The following is a 14,489-nucleotide window of genomic DNA, read 5'->3' as shown; positions in this document are numbered from 1 at the left end:
TGGGGCCTAGTTTCTTTCTTTATGACAGAGTGGCGGGGAGGCATCAGTAAACAGGTTTCAATGCTCATCACTCAGGTCCCCTATAAATGGTAACGGGAGGCAATGGGAAGGGGTAAGGGAAGGGTCGGTGGGGGTTGAGGAGTTGGAGGTAGTGATGGTGGTTGCGTGGAGGGGAGAAAGAGAGGAGAGAGTGCTGGAAGGGGTTGCAGCACATTGGGCAAATGGTTATGTATGTATCCATCAGAATGGTAAAGAAGGTCAGCAGCGGAAGTTTGCAGAATGAGTACATTGCACTGGGTCAGGCTTTTAAGAAAAGTAAGGTGGTTAATATTTGATGGGCAAAGTTCGTATTGCTTCAGTCAATATCTGTGGGCTAAATGACAGTAAAAAAAGGAGGAGGGTGGCACATGAATTTAAAGCACTTCAGGCAGACATTCTGTGTCTCCAAGGAACCTACATTGAGGCTTCGCGAAAGTATACACTTGAGACACTGGGCTTTAAATTAGTGGGGAATACAATACAGGGTATACAGACGAGAGGGGTGGCCATCTTGGCCCGGGGTTGTGATCATTCTTTTAGGCATACAAGAGTGGATCATCTTGGCGGGTTGGTCATCACGGAATGTCATGGTGGGGATGGATATTTTTGGTTAGTCACAGTGTATGATCCAGGCATGTTTGATTGGATAAATATTGAGCTGACACTCTGGCCAACCCTGCTAGTACTCTGTGGGGATTTCAACTTTAATGGTCTTAGGGGCTGGTGGGGAAAGAAAGCAAGGGCATATGTTGGGTGGAAACCAAATGTTGTTCGGTCCCTTTGGCATTTGGTTGACAGTCATGGACTGTTTGATGTGTGGCACAGGCTAAGGGTCCATGAACCTGGGTTTACCTATTTATCTGCTCCACATAGGACACATGCCCAGTTGGATCACATGTTGACTTCATGCACATGGCTTACTGGGGCTCAGATAGATGCATGTTTGGTCACAATCTGGTAGTGCTTCAACTTGAAGTGGTTGGCCTAAAGACACTCCCAAACTCACCAGTTTGGACTTTTGATTGTGCTTGATTACACAATAAGGTTTATCTCCAGCATGTGAAGGACTGGATTCCATGGTTCCTGGCAGTCAATAGGGAGAGTGCCTCAGTGAGGTCTGTTTCGGTGGCCTTTAAGCTCTGTTTAAGCGGTGAAACGTTCAGCTTTGGGCTTAGGTTGCAAAAGAAAGAGAAACAAAATAAGACAGAGTTATGTAAGGCTTTGGCCAATGCGGAAGCACAGCTAATGGTAGCATCTGCCTCCTGGAATGATGTTCAAGATGCCTTAAGACAGGTTCAGGTGGCAAAGGCAGCAATTGTGGATATTTCTAGCAAGCTTTCCGTGGCCAAATTTTTGGTTTGGATAATGGCAAGCTATGAGTATAGAGAACATGTGGGGCATCAATTGGAGGCTGTTGCCTGGCAAAGGGCCTTGCATGGGGAGATTCTTGAAGTGTGGAATACAAACAGGAACAGGATTGCTGATGACAAAGGCGTTAGAGAGGTGTTTAGAGGCTACTATGAGCGGTTGTAAAAGGCAGATGCCACAGAGGCGGAATTCCCGGGGACAGATTTAAGTGACTTGTTATAATCTATTGCTTTTGAGATCCTGGGGGAAGCGGATTGGCAACCACTGGAAGCGCCCATCTCATGGAGAAACTACAGGCGGCTATTCGGGAACTTCCTTCAGGTAAGGCTGTGGTGGCAGATGAAATTTCACTAGAATTTTATAAAACCTTTCTCTCTGATTCACAATCTGAGTTATTGTTTACTTTCTGTCAGATACAAAATGGGTGTGCCCTGCTAATATCATAGTTTCTCCCAAGAAGGGTAAGTCATCAGATAATTCCGGGTCATATTGTCCTATCACACTCATCAATAGCGATACCAAACTGTACTCAAAATTTTTTGTTATGAGGGTGAGCTCTATCATCCTTAAGTTAATGACGCCGTGGCATCCCAGGAAGGTATTCCAAAGCTCATACCCGCAATGTGATAACCCTTTTTGATGCAGCAACAGTGTCAGGCCTTAAAGTTGCTCGACGCAGAAAATGCCTTTGACAGGCTGACTTGGGCCTACGTATGGTATATCATGGGGCAGTACGGTATCGGTGCTGGATGTATCAGGGCCTTGCAGGCCTTATGCCAAAACCTAAGCGCCAGGGTGAATGTGGGAAGGGGGAAGTCCAGTATGATACAGATTTAAAGAGGTACAAGGCAGGGCTGTCCCTGCTCCCCGCTGCTATTCGCATTATATATTGATCCGTATATTCGGAAACTCATAGAGGCTCCAAGGATAGCCCCAGTGCAATTCTACGGTTTGGATACCAAAGTTCTGGCTTAGACTGATGAAGTTGTCGGGGTTACCCCTAGACCAACAGAAGCATTAGTTCAGATAGAAGTAGTGCCACAGGCATTTGGGCAGTTTCTGGGCTATTTGTTCAATCAGAGTAAGACCCAAGTGGTATGTAATCACTCAGTTAGATTGAACGATGAAAGGGTAACTAAGGAAGCAACCTATCTTGGCGTCACTATTACAGCAGACCTGGATAAGCTGGTGGAAACAAATCTGGCTCCATTATCGAAACAGGCAGGCAGTGACTTAAAGAGGCTGAACCATCTGCATCTTTCTATTATGGGGCAGTGTAATATCATCAAGATGATGTTGTTGCTCAAACTACTTTATTTCTTTCGAGTAATCCCACTCAGGATTAATAACTGGTGGTTCCAGGCTATGAATAGAGTGGCAACTCAGTTTACTTGGGCCTATGCTAAGCCTATACAAGCGCAGAGGTATTTAACTATACCCAGGGAGAGAGGTGGCTGGGCTGATCCAGATTTCAAGCTATACTATTGGGCTGCAGCACTTCAATATATGGGGCCTCTTTTTATGGAGTTGAGGCGGCTGTGGTATATTCCTTCTATATACGAGCTACTGCTGAGGAATGTGGCCAGAGGCAGTCTGTTGAGACAGTTGGAACCCAGTTACTACAAGAAAGTCCAGTTTAAGATATTACAGGGGGCCTACAAGGTTTGGGCATCGATCTGTAAAAAGCTAAGGTTGGGACGCTATCATTTTTATATACTAATCCAGAACAATCCCTTTTTTACCAGACATTTTTAGGGGATACCTAATGACAGACTGGGTGGCTGCTGGCATTGGGAGACTGGGGGACATTTTCTCTCCTGACAGAATTGTCCCTTTTGAAAGACTTCAGGATAATTTTGGGATTCCTCATAAGGATTTGTTTAAATACCTACAGATAAGGGACTTCTTAAGTCGAAAGGTTGGTGGGGTCAGTGGGTTTCGGAAGTGTGGATTGATAGATTATCTGATTAGTGGGGGATTTCCTCTATCAGCCAATTTTATGGATATCTAAGTACATACATGGTGGATGACTTAGGTAAATATATTGAGAAATGGCATGATGTGTTGGGGGCATCGGGATAGGCTTTCTCTGACTCATTGAATCTTGGGGGCTTGGTCTTAATGTCTGCCAATTTACAGGTACGACATTATAAGACTATTTTCAATCTGTACCATACTCCCTGGAAGATTGTCAGTTGGGGTAGAACGGAAGATATTTATTGTCCCATGTCTCAATATTTAAAGACTGATGTCTCCAACATGTTTGGTTGGTGGCAGGACTTTAAACCTTTTTGGGGGGAGATTGCAAAGTTCTTGCATGTGAGTCTTAAACTTGATCTAAATTTGACCCCACATCTTATTCTGCTGGGAAATTGTGATGACAGGGTACCTGCAGATGCACATAGATTTATATTTATTCCCGTGGCTGTGGCACGTGCATTTATAGCGTCTTGTTAGCTTGATAGGGATCCTACCACCTTCCAGCAATGGTTTTCCTGACTCCTGGCTAATTTAGAAAGAGCTATTTATGAGAAGACAGGCCGCAGGGTGCTTAATAAGGGTAAGGAGATTTGGATGCTGTTTTGGGATTGGCACAGGAGTTTGGCACCCTAAATGAATAGGGTTATGCATTAATTTGGCCCGAGTGCACGAGTGTAGTTGAGATGGCCTTCAGCAATGATTGGGAGGTTCCCATTGTCTATGATATTTCTGCCGTTTCATCATTTTGTTTGATGCTGTACATGTGCTGCTTATATTAAAAAAAAAACAAAAAAAAACTTTTAGTCTCCATATTTCAGAAGAAAAGTTCCATCCATGCCACTTCATTTTCATGATGTGGTTATTAAAAAATTGTTAAATCCTTTTGGTCCCTATAGATCATTTAAGATTGGCAAATCTACAAAGTTCATTTATTGTACTGTTGTAGGGCCACGATTCCACAGCACGGTGTACTGCATCCTTCAGGATTGACAATACTGCCACAACCTGTGACCTTTGTTCTTTTCCTGTCAATATGAAGCATGCTGCTTTCCAGAAGGACTCCAAAGGACTCTGCTTTCTGCACAGAAAGACCCATATTTATACGGTGCAAACTTAACTCCATATTTATATTTTGATGCTAGGCACGTCTAGTGTCAAAATGTAGGAGATAACGTCATTTTTTTGATGTGTGAACCCACCTTGCCTCAGTGAGATGCAAGGTAGATGTTCCCGTCCAAAAAATGACTCTAAGCCAGTAGCACCATATTTATTCCCCTTGCAAAAATGGTGCACGGGTGGGAGGCGGGCCTAAATAATGGCACTAAGCTTGCTTAGCGCCATTATTTAAGCCTGGGTCTTATCAGGTGTTAAGGTACCTGTGTTTAAACACCATGGAATGGGTCCACAGGTGCCCTCCCCAAGCCCCAGGAACACCCTCACCAGAGGGACACTGGAGGATGGGGGAACGCCATCCCAGATAAGTCCAGGTAAGTATTTTTTTAAATATATATTTTTTTGCCATTGGGGGCCCTGATTGAGGCCCCCTGCATGGCACAGGGTGCAATGGCCATGTCCAGGGGATACCTGTCCCATGTGCTGGCCATTGGGATGCCTCCTGTCTTTCCTAAGACAGGATTTATTCTTTTGGTGTTTGTGCACCAGGAAATGGCGTTAGTCTGGTTAGAGGCATTTTTTTTGCCTCTAACCAGGCTAGCGTAATTTTCTGATGCACAACCCTCTCCTTCCCTACCACCTCCCCCACCCGGCTAGCGTCATTTTTAAGACGCAAGCCCAAGTTTAGCGCCGGCTTGCTCCATTCAATAAATAATGCGCTCGGCTGGCATTGTGAAATGACACAAGCAGCGCTATTTTTTTTGCAGCAAAACTGTGTTAGCGCAGTTTTGCAGCAAAAAGTATAAATATGGGACAAAATCTTTCATCCCTTATACTAGTTTTACCCCTTTGCCGCCCTGTAACATAGGAGAAAAGCAACATGAAACCCTGTTTTTTCATCTGTTTTCCGATGGAAGCAGTCATCATTGGTGGGACACTCATTTTGACTACTTCCAAACTCCCTTTTGATGTATTATTGGCTTCTGAGCAGGATGCTGCTCAGGATGCCATGAATTTTAACGCACCTATTTCACCCGGCATAGATGGGATAAGCTGATTAATCCAGGCCATAATTTCCAAGTCAGTAGCTGATGCAGTGGGTGGTGATCACAGCATTAAGAGATACTCCTTTTCCAAGTCTAATGTGGGAGACAGCATATATTTAGCGTGCGCTTTCTTTCTAAGCCCAAGGGCCAAGTGAAGAGGATATAGGTGCTGCGTCTGATGCTTTTCAGCCCCCTAGGCACTAAAGAACTGTAGTAGTTTGTGAGGCCCCTTCGATATAGGGGGGAGAAAATGTTGTAAGAAGCCCATAGCTTCAGGCTCGAAGTGTTTCTCACCCTAGGTTCTTTCCTCCCGTGCTCCTGGTCTCCTGGTCTCCTGGCTGCAGCTCCTTCTCTCATCAGCTCCAAAATGGCGATCACCAACATTTGGGAATGCAGCTCACTTTTAAGGCGAACCCTCAGCTAGTTAATTTTAACTTTTTGTTCTCCTTTCTTTTCCCTTTCCATCATGGCTTTTCCTACATTTATTTCTTTGTGATCTCCCGAATCCATCCTATTTTCTGTCATGTGGTGTGTGGTGTCATTTCCTTTTCTGTTCTTTTGCTATTTAAAGACCTCAGTCTAGTTGGAGGGTGCATAGCAACAAACCTGTTTCTTCACTTGTTTTCTCACTCCCTCCACTAGCTGGTCCTGATTATTTCCTCTTGGGACTTCCACACGTGGATTCCTGACTCTTAGTTTTCTCCAACCCTGTGAAGACTTACACAGCAAGGAGTATTTTTAAGTCTTTGGCTTTTTCCTCCTGAGAAAGAAGCAACTTCTTGAGGTCAAATTCCTACTGCATATTCTAGTGTGTGGTAACATCATGGCTTCTGGAAACAGTCACTTTTACCTTGGACAGTGGAAGACCCAGTTCTGTATTTATGGGTAAGTGTCCAGTCCTGAACAGCTGGCTCATGTTCGGGACAATGTGGGGAGGTCTCAGTGACAGAGGCGAATGGAGGACATGCTTGAAAAATTTGATCTTCCCTCTACTTTTCAATTTCCTGTGCATAATTCCATGAGGAATGCCATTCTGTGTCATTGGAATAACATTGCACAGTTAGAGATGCTCAAGATTGTGGCCCAAACTAATCTGGATGTAGTGGCTGCTGTACCCACATAATCTTCATTGGCTAATTTGTCTGGCAGGGTGTCAATGCCTGGGGAAGACATGATCCCAAAAGACTGTGTTGGCCAGAAAGCAGACACCTATTTAGAGAAGGGATGTGTGAATTCCAATATGAGGGATTGTATTTATGCAGTATGTGTGACAAAATATTTCCATAAAGATTTCCAGACTTTGATATAATGCAAGATAAACTGGACTTCTCTGAAGTCCTATTATTGAAACTCATGCATTATCTAGTAGATGTTGTATTTGATATCATTTGACAGCAGCCTTCGGTGAGGATTCAACAGTGTGTCATAACTTCCCCATTTGGTGCATTCCTTTCTTTTGTTAGTGTGACTAATGTCATCTGTTTGCCAAAATAATATGGCGATCTTGCACACTCTATTAGACATCATTACTGTTCAATATCATTAGTTCTCCAGACTATGCACATATACACTCTAAAGAGTTAGTGCGTCCCATATTTATCATACAATCATGCCTGATTTATATGTAACATGTATCTATTATCAGGAAAGCCCTGTGACAGATAGAGTGAGTTGAGAAGGATCACGTATTGCCATTCCAGAATCAGAAGTGTGTGGCTTACATTTGACTGGAATTGTCAGTGAAAAAGTTTCAGAACAGAAAGTTTGCCTAGCCTTTCTAGGGCAAGTTAAGTGTGACCTTTCCTGGCTCAAATGCTTTTCCAATTCATCCAGCTGCTATCAAAAGTCTTTGGATGGTTATGATGATCAATCTTATCTAAGGCCTCTGACTAAGAGAAGTATCAACATTTCTGGCTATCTGGTTCCTCAGGGGCCAGATGTATTGGTGGGAAGGAAGGTAAGACACTTGCAATTTTTCAGAACTTTTTGGGGTCAGTTCTTCAAAGACCTATGGGTATTTGTAGTTGTATCCAAAGGCTATTTATCCAAACGTAGATCTGTGTCTCTGGAGGCCAGGGGGCTGCAATGCTCTGGCCCAGGGATCCATTCATTTACAGACCATTGCAAGCAAGGATTCAGGGCTCTCTGGTTCCTGTACCTCAAATGAAATTGGAGATGCGTTGTCTCTATGAATTTTCTGGCATCCAAGGTCACCTGAGGATTCAGGTTGGTAGTGGACCTGAATTATTTGAATGCTTGAATTCCCAACTTCCATTTCAAGGTGGAAATGTATAAGTAGGTGATTCTGATGTTTTTGCCCCTGAATTTCATGGCTTCAGTGGCTAGACGGGATGCATATCACCATGTTCCCATCTGGAAGTGTTACCAGACGTATTCAAAATTCTCATTGTGGATACAGCACTGTCAGTTCAATGTGTTCCTTTTCGGCCTAAAAACAGCTCCTTGGATATTCATGAAACATCTGGCTTCACTGGTGGGTCTGTTGCCCACACAGGGTTGAAGGTACATCCTAATGAGAATCTTTAGCTGGTCAATGCATCCTGATTCCAGTTGGTGGCTGTTCAAATGCAAGACAATGCTTCACAATGGTTTCCTCATCACTGTGCTGAAGTCTCACTTTGTTCCATCTGAGTTTCTGGAGTTCATCAGGGCAGCCTTATGCAGAGATACGGGCCAAACGTTTCTGCCATATAAGTATGTAGTGACTTTGCAGTCCCACGTGGCTACATTGCTGATAACCATAATGACTTCATTTCAGGAATGGCTAATGGCTCATGGGCATATTACTTCAGATCTTCTGGTGTCTTTATCATGCTATCATTCGCATCTATTATTGGTTCCCTTTCTATGTGCTTAGCAGCCAGACTCAAAGGACATCCCCTGCTGTGAGCTGTCATGTGTCGTGGTGCCTGCATTCAGACTACTTGAGGATGGGTGTTGGTTTGGATCAACAGGTGCCATGTGTCCTAACCACGGACACTATCAAGTTGGGGTGTGGCTCTCAAGGACTTGAAGACTTAAGGTCGCTGCACCAGGTCCAAGCATCTACTGTCTTCCAGTTTGAATCAGATGATCTTTTGCAGTCTCCTGGCTTTTTCAGCTGTTTCTCTCCAGTCAGGCAGTGTCACACAGGTCACTGAGGGGCATATTTATACTTGTTTTGCACCCAAAAAATGTTTACACAACTTTGGTGCAAAACTAACTCCATATTTATACTTTGACGCTAGACCCTTCTAACGCCAAATTTATGGAGTTAAAGACATTTTTGGGACGTGGAAACCTACTTTGTGTCAATGAGATGCAAGGTTGGGGTTCCTGTGCAAAAAATGACTCCAGAGACTTAGGTGGTCATTCCGACCCTGGCGGTAAATACCGCCAGGGCCGGGGTCCGCGGGAGCACCGCCAATAGGCTGGTGGTGCTCCTTTGGGCATTCTGACCGCGGCGGTACAGCCGCGGCCAGAAACGGAAAGTCGGCGGTGTACCGCCGACTTTCCGCTGCCCAGGGGAATCCTCCATGGCGGCGCAGCTTGCTGCGCCGCCATGGGGATTCCGACCCCCATACCGCCATCCTGTTCCTGGCGGTTTCAGCCGCCAGGAACAGGATGGCGGTATGGGGTGTCGTGGGGCCCCTGGGGGCCCCTGCAGTGCCCATGCCAATGGCATGGGCACTGCAGGGGCCCCCGTAAGAGGGCCCCACTTAGAATTTCAGTGTCTGCTGAGCAGACACTGAAATTCGCGACAGGTGCTACTGCACCCGTCGCACCCCTTCCACTCCGCCGGCTCCATTCGGAGCCGGCTTCCTCGTGGAAGGGTGTTTCCCGCTGGGCTGGCGGGCGGCCTTTTGGCAGTCGCCCGCCAGCACAGCGGGAAACCCAGAATGACCGCTGCGGTCTTTTGACCGCGGTGCGGTCTTCTGGCGGTTCCCGCTTAGCGGGCGGCTCCCGCCGCCCGCCAAGCTTGGAATGACCCCCTTAGCGTCATATTTATCCCCCCATGCTAAAATCATGTACCAGGGAGGAGGGGTCAAAACTTTGCACCATTATTTAACTCCCGGGTCAGGACAGTCATTAGGGGACCTGTGGGCCTATGTCCATGGTGGAACACCATGAAATAAGCCCACAGGTGCCCTCCTCAGGTCCCAGGGGCACCCCCACCAGAGGGATAACGGAGGATTGGGGACCCCACCACAGGTAAGTATAGGTAGGTACAGGTAAGTATATATATTTTTTAAGTGCCATTGGGGGCCCTGAAATGGGCCCCCTACATGGCACTGGGTGCAAAGGCCATGCCCAGGGGACCCTGGTCCCCTGTGCTGGCCTTTAGGGTGGTGGCCATGTCTCCTGTCTTTTATAAGACAGGAGTCATGTGGCATGGATGGTTTTGTGTCAGAATATGACGCTAGGCAGGTTGGAGTCATTTTTTTTACTCTAACCTGCCTAATGTAATTTTTGGTGCAAAACCCCCTTCTCCCATACCGTCAGCCCCACCCAGCTAATGTCATTTTTTTTATGCTAGCCTACCCTTTTCACCTGCTTGCACCATTCCATAAATATGGTGCCTGGCAGGTGCTCAGAAATTGTGCAAGCCGGTGCTAAACTTTTTGGTGCAAAACTGCGTTAGTGCAGTTTTGCACCAAAAAGTATAAATCAGGGCCTGAGTTCTTTACTTCAGCCAAGAAGCATAGAGTCAGGAAATCACAGCCCTCCTGAAATTATCTGTTCCTTTCAGTAATAAGCAGGTTTTGTGGTCAGCTGTACACATCAAAAATAGACGGCACCAAATTTGAATATCACAAGCATGTCATACAAATTAGTTATCTGAGGTCTTCCAACATTTGCATCCTACTAAATGTAAACAGGATGGATGATAATGAAACAGCGAATGCTTGGCTGAGCTGAAGACTTGTAACATTGAAAACAGCAATCAATGAACACTAGAAAGCTGACTGCACACCCCACATTACACATAGAAGAATCTTTGCTCATAAAGGACGTGGGTAATACCAGTTTTAAGTCCTTCACAGGACGGGTTCTCTAATAGGAATGACCGCCAACAAATAGTGTCCATATAATTCCTTGATTGGTCTATCAGCAGGAACCACAATTTGTCCACACTATCCTCATCAAGCTGGTCTTGGGGCCATTTTCTGACAAACCACTAAATGGCTCAGATTTACTGAACTTCACGCAAGGAAATGCTCTGTAAAAATGTGCATAGCAGTGTTGCGTGAAAGGCAAATTATAGTGCAGCACCCGATTTAGTAAGAGTCGCCTGCCTGTCTGCGTAATGCAAAGCTTCACACTGGCTGAAAGGCGAGCCTGCTCTGTCTAGCATTGGCTTCGACCTTCTGAGGGGGAGGGGGTGGGCGTGGGCGGGAAGCACACACCCACACATACACTCACATACACTCATTCTTTCACACACAGACACGCACACACATCCATTAACACTCATAACATTCAAACATGGACTCAGACGCCAAACATTCATTTTAAAAGATCACACACACTCATTCTTTCACACACACATGCACGCACGCACATCCATTAACAACACTTATAACATTCCAACATGCACGCACGCACCAAACATTCATTTTAAAACATCACACAAACACACACTTACCTTCAGCCTCGAGGTCCCAGGAGGGTTGGGACTGCTGTCTTCCCTCATGGCTGACCTTATGTCAGCCAATGAGGGAAGGCAGCAGTCCTAGCCTCGTCCCAGAGGGGAATGGGGTCAGTGAGACTGCTGACCCCACCCCACTCTGTGACGAAGTGTCACTGATTGACACTTTCCCTGCTGAAGCACCCAGGTCGAAGTCAATGGGTGACGCTTTCCTCGTCATCCAGTGGAGGGCCTTGAGGCACCTTTGCTGAGCCAAGGAGGTCACGCCCATAGGAGCTGTGACCTCCTCAGACCAGCAAATTTCAGCTCAGAAAGCAAGGAGTCTGCCCAAATTGTGCATGTCTCACTCCTGGCTGTCTGAGCAGAAAATTAAGAGTGTCTGTCAAGCTGACCTTTGTTCAGCCTGACAGACACTCTTCATGAGGGGCAAAAGGTGGGGGCGCATGACCCCTCTGCCGTAAAGGATGGGCCGCGCCTGCTGCAATTATTTGACTGTCCATGGCACACAAATGTGGATCACATTGCAAATTCTGAATTTTCACCACACACACTTAGAGTGGTAAAAAAACTCAGCAAACTGCTGCAAGTAATTTTCCATATTGAGCGAATAGTGGCAGCTAGGGGACCATTTGCTGCACTACCTGTAGTAATCACGTCACACAATTCAAAGCAAACTTTGCCCACCTCTGAAGACCAGCTACTAAATGATCAGACATTAGAGACATTTCTTCATAATATAGAGGCAACAAAGATACAAAGTGTGCAAAAAGAAGAGCCATCTAAAAAGTAATATACAACAAGTAGGTCCTTAACATTTTTCTTTTCAATCAGGTTCTTCATCAGGTGTACAACAACAGCCAACACGTTTCACCTTTTTTACAGACTTCCATAGGGCGACATTCAAAGAAAAAGTCGACCTATGGCCCCTGCCATGTCAATCAGTATCAGCAAGATAAGCACAGTATCCAGAGTACTCTCCAAAGGTGTAAAGGGCCTCAAGTCCTATAACAAATGTCCAGTACTTCACAATCAGTAGCAGCTAGGTTTACAGAATGAATAATTCAATCTTCCATGCTGTGTTTGGCAAGCCCACTGTATACTAAACTCCAAGTCTGTCAAAAGATATAGGAGGTCATTACGACCCTGGCGGATGGTGTTAAAGTGGCGGTAAGACCGCAAACAGGCCAACGGACAAAAAAAGGGAATCATGACCCTGGCGGAAACCGCCAACAAAGACAGCCACTTTAACACACCGCCCGCCACGGCGGTACAGACAAGCAGCGCGGCGGTTACCGCCAACAGACAGGCGGAAGACAATGTACCGCCCACACCATTACAACCCGCCAATCCGCCACCTTTTCCAGGGCGGATTCACATGGATAAAAACACGGCGGAAACAGCTTTTGCTATGGGAAAACGCTCACCTGAACACATCCCACGAGGAACGACGACTCCATGGACCCGGAACTCCAAATACTACCTGCCCTTGTCTTTCTGCTCCTTTACGACCAACAGCGACGTAGGCGCAGAAGATACCGGTGAGTACTGCATCTACGACATGGGGGAGGGGGGAGGCAAAAGTTAGGGGGACACCCACCAAACACCCCCACCCACGCATATTACAACATACACACCAATGCAGTCAAAAATATCACATTAACAACCCACAATCCCCCCGGAACAATGCAAAGACAAAGCGAATTTCGGTCAAACATTGTAATGTGCCAATATACATGTCATCCAAAAATATACAGACATATATCTCTAAATCATTCATAATAATATATACAATACAAGAAGTAGTGCAGATATGTACACAATAATGTCCGTGCACCAACAGTCCAAAAATGCATGGGCGAAGCCCACAATGGATACCTGACCAAAATCGGGGAGAACACTGCCGGGGCATCAGATAGAAACACTACAGGCACCTCAGGGGGAAGGGAAGGGGGGCACCTCAGCCAGATGAATGCAAAGCCAGATCCACGACGGGGCTCCATGCCCATTGATGTATCCTGGGGAGTGCAAAGCCACAGTCTCTCAAGTCTATACAGTGGGTGGGTAGCCCACTGTGCCATCCTGGGGAGTGCAAAGCCACAGTCTCTCAAGTCTATACAGTGGGTGGGTAGCCCACTGTGCCATCCTGGGGAGTGCAAAGCCACAGTCTCTCAAGTCTATACAGTGGGTGGGTTGCCCACTGTGCCATCCTGGGGAGTGCAAAGCCACAGTCTCTCAAGTATATGCAGGTCTACACTGGTTCTGGAGGGGGACTGGCGCCCAGACTGGATGAGTCTCCCCGTGAAAGTTCCTGTCCTGTCACTGTCCCAGCTGCACATGGGATAAGGATGCCTGATGTGGCGGTACATTCATTCCTACACGGTCTTTGCCCTGTTCAGCGGTGCTTTGCCATGGCGGTCTTTTCCCTGTTCAGCGGTGCTTTGACATGGCGATTCAGGACTGTTCAGTGGTGCTTTGCCATGGCGGTCTTTGCCCTGTTCAGTGGTGCTTTGACATGGCGGTCTTTGCCCTGTTCAGCGGTGCTTTGACATGGCGGTTCTGATACTGACATTGGTGTGTGGCATGACGATCTCCGCACTGGACATTGGTGTGTGCATGACGATCTCCACACGGGACATTGGTGTGTGGCATGACGCTCTCCACACTGGACATTGGTGTGTGGCATGACGTTCCATCATTGCCCAGCGGGGCTGTGGCATCCTGTCCCCTCCTGGGCTGTGACTCTGGCGGTGGTGTCTGGACCAGTGACGATACTTGGGCCCTCCTGGGCACTGACTCCGGCGGTGGTCTCCTGACCAGAAACGATACTTCGGCCCTCCTGGGCTGGAACTCTGGTGGTGGTCTCTGGACCAGTGACGATACTTGGGCCCCCCTGGGCACTGACTCCGGCGGTGGTCTCCTGACCAGTAACGATACTTGGGCCCTCGTGGGCTGTGACTCTGGCGGTGGTCTCTGGACCAGTGACGATACTTGGGCCCTCCTGGGCACTGACTCCGGCGGTGGTCTCCTGACCAGTAACGATACTTGGGCCCTCCTGGGCTGTGACTCTGGCAGTGGTGTCTGGACCAGTGACGATACTTGGGCCCTCCTGGGCACTGACTCCGACGGTGGTCTCCTGACCAGTAACGATACTTGGGCCCTCCTGGGCTGTGACTCTGGCGGTGGTCTCTGGACCAGTGACGATGGTGCTGGCAGTTGTGTCTGGACCGTCGGAAAGGATGGCGCACTTCTCCGCTGTGACACTCACAACAGGCTGGGCAGACTTCCTCTGGACC

This window comes from Pleurodeles waltl, chromosome 7 (genome assembly GCF_031143425.1).
Source record: "Pleurodeles waltl isolate 20211129_DDA chromosome 7, aPleWal1.hap1.20221129, whole genome shotgun sequence".
Classification (NCBI taxonomy): domain Eukaryota; kingdom Metazoa; phylum Chordata; class Amphibia; order Caudata; family Salamandridae; genus Pleurodeles; species Pleurodeles waltl.
This window is presented reverse-complemented; position numbering follows the sequence as displayed.